The sequence below is a fragment of the Panthera uncia genome, assembly GCF_023721935.1.
Source record: "Panthera uncia isolate 11264 chromosome D3 unlocalized genomic scaffold, Puncia_PCG_1.0 HiC_scaffold_8, whole genome shotgun sequence".
NCBI classification, from domain to species: Eukaryota; Metazoa; Chordata; class Mammalia; order Carnivora; family Felidae; genus Panthera; species Panthera uncia.
Window position 1 is genome coordinate 32,601,171 of NW_026057586.1, and position 3,306 is coordinate 32,604,476.

Below are 3,306 nucleotides of genomic sequence, written 5' to 3' on the forward strand. Positions count from 1 at the left end.
GAAGTATAAACAAAAATAAATCCACTCTTGGGGCGCCTGGGTGGCTCAGTCAGTGAAGCATCCAGTTTCGTCTCAAGTCAGCTCAGAGCCTGGAGCCTGCTGCAGTTTCTGTGTCTCCCTCTCTCTCTGCCCATCCCCCATTAGTGCTTTGTCTCTCTCTGTCTCTGTCTCAAAAATGAATATACATACATACGTACATACATACATACATACACACACACATAAATTCGCTCTGTTGCTGATGCCTGTGGTGCTGACAGGATGGGCAAGTGTCACGGTCTTCATATTGCCTAGAAACTCGGTAGCCACTGACAAGATCAGAGGTGGCATGGATAACAGCACAAGAAGGCCCACTTAAGGCGCAGCTCTGAAGCCAAACTCTTTTGGAGGCGCTTCTTAGGCAAAGGGAATTACTGTGGTGGAAAAAAGTAGGAGTAGAAGCCAACCAGCCACATTCTGCCATCAGAAAGTGTGGCAGGTCCAGCTGATCAAGAATGGCAAGCAAAAAAACAGTCACGACCATTTTAGCCAATGATGACTGTTTGAATTTTATTGAGGAAAATGATGAAGTTCTGGTTGTTGGATTTGGTCTCAAAGGTCATGCTGTTGGTGATGTTCCCAGGGTTTGCTTTAAGATTGTCAAAGTAGCCAGTGTCTTGCTTTTGGCCTCATACAAAGGCAAGAAGGAAACCAAGATCCTAAGTTTTGATGGTGAAAATACGACAATAATAAATTTTCATATGCCATAAAAATAAAAAAATATACACCTAAACTCATAATGGTGAAATTAGAAAAACATCCAAGATAAAGTGAATGTCTTAAATGTAACCAAAGAAGATTTAATGAGAAAAATAACTGCTCAGGGCCAATAGTTGGACTGACCTTAGACTTCAAAAGCAATGGTATATGTAAGAAGAAAATAAAATTATATAGTCAAGAAACTGAGAGAAAGCATTGCCAATCCAGAATGATATAGGTGGTTACACTATCATTCAGGAGTGAAAGGGAAATAAAAACATTCTCAGAAGAAGGCAGAATCAGTTTTATCATACATAGACCTTCCCTGAAAATCTAATAAAGATTCTACTTTACATTTTTGCATTTGTATTTTTCTTTTCAGTACAAAGACTTTAAATCTAAATAGGTATTGCCCTATAGAGAAGAGAAAGTGGAAGAGAGAAGGAAACAAAACTACTCTGATATTTATATAATTTGGATGCATTTGGTTTCAAGAAACAAATGTGAAATGGTTTAAATTGTTATAAACATGACTAATAGAAATCAAGAGGTAAAGTAGGCTCTTGGTTAGTAAGTCAGTGGCTAAGTGATATTAGCAAGGGCCCAATATATTGTTGTGACTTCAGGTGTGACCTGAATTTGCAAGTTAACTTTGGAGCTATAAATTAACTGTAGCAGTTCCACAAATGATATACAGGAATAACCAGTCTCACAGGAATAAATGGATCTATTCTGTGCTTGCTTATTAGGGAAAAAAAAACACAAAAAATGTTGTGAGGATAAATTTTCGAGAAGCCCCAGGTAGACTTCCCTTATGATCCATTGACCAAGATTAGAGCACATTCCCATTACCAAACCTGGAGGGGAGAAAGGAGCTATTTATAATTTGCATAGACTTATTCACTGGGGGAAGATTTGATGTTGAGGAATTAGTCACAAGGAAGAGAGAGGGATCAGGTAGGAAGTGTAGAAATCTAAGGCCTTATCTCCCTCCAGAGGAGGATGAACAAAGTGATATATTTATTTGTATTTAGTTTAGATATAACCAGGTAAATAGTTAACCTCCAAAAGCTGGTGAGTAACTTTAAGAACAGGAATAACATACAAAAACTTACCAAAAGCAGAGAGTGTTACAATAAAAATAAAATAATCTACTGGGGAAGAGTTTATAATCACAAATAAAGAATATAGTTTCAAAGTCCAGAAAGCAACTGATAGGGTTAGCATAGATGTATCACCTGAAAATCCATGCCCATTTATATTTTTCTCAAGCAAATGCAATAATTATGCTACTAAATGCCTTTAACCCTCTCTGTTGTGTCCCTTCTGGTTTGAAGCTTGGTACAAGAGCCAGGGGAACCAAATATCTGTAAATGTCTGGCTTAACAGAAGTGGCTAGTTTTCCTAGTGCAAACACTTCCTAAATAGAAATGTCCACAGCATACAAAGTCAGAGGTCTATCAAGAATTTTTTTCCTTTACTTTGTCAGGGCAAATTCTAGGTACAACAGCCATAAAAGTTCCATGCCCAGTAGAGATAAATAATCAAGAGCCATTTTGTGGTTATATATTTTGTATCACAACATCTCTCTCTTTGGAGAAAGGAACTAACATGAATGGTTTTCAGGGAACTGACCAAAGTTTCTGGTGTATCTATACTACTACATGCTAAATTGTTTACTGGGCTCCAGTCTTGTCAATCACTAGGAGAAGTTGTTCAGGAACTAAAATGGCTTATTAGATAAGACCCTTAAATTAAGTGAGAGGGCTGGGGTTTCCAGGAAAATCGAATCAGGATAAAGACTTTTAGGATTTGTATTTAGATATAAGAGAACTGACAGGTAGATTAGCATGTGAGATCAGGAGTAAAATATGGAGGGAAAGCCTAGTATGTGAAAAGAACATGAATATTGCTGTCAAACCCACCTAAATGGAGTTCTGACTCTGCCATTTACCAGCTATTTGACTTTCAGCAAGTTGTAATTTAACTGTTTTGAAAACATTTCTTCATCTGTAAAATCAGGGTTTTTGAGAAGAGTAGAAAATTATTTTTAAGTGTCTTTTAGATATTAGATATTTAGATATCTTGTTGAGTACAGTTATTAATAAACAGATGTCACTTAATATATTCCTTTCATATTTCTCATGTAATCTACTTCTTCAGAATTATAAGCCCATAAAACAATAAGAAAACTTTAAACTGGAATAATTGTGTCTAATTCTGCTTTCCTACCTTCCCAATGTTTAATTAGGTTCTCTGACTTTGTTTTGCCATATATAAAGTATATACTTGGAATAGGTAATTCAGACTACCTCTTTCAATTCTAAATTTATGAGGACTAGTTTTAGGCATAGGTGAAATAGAAGCTCACTTGAATGAGACCGGTGATGATCAAAGTGCCAGAAATTCTTCCATAAAGAAGTCATCTTTGCATTAACAGCCCTATTTTGGCTTCTTTTAATATACAGACATAAGTAGAAAATTGTGCACTTTAGTCTTTCATCCTAAATTGTGAAAGAGTCTGTCATCTTCTCTCCTAGCAGCATCAAGTGCATAAGAAATATCACA

The 3,306-nt window shown here is 36.3% G+C and overlaps 1 pseudogene; it reads left to right on the forward strand.

Moving 5' to 3' along the window:
* The first annotated feature begins 261 nt into the window (after window positions 1-261).
* Window positions 262-749, forward strand: LOC125914314 (40S ribosomal protein S23-like; annotated as a pseudogene).
* The last annotated feature ends 2,557 nt before the right edge of the window (window positions 750-3,306 follow it).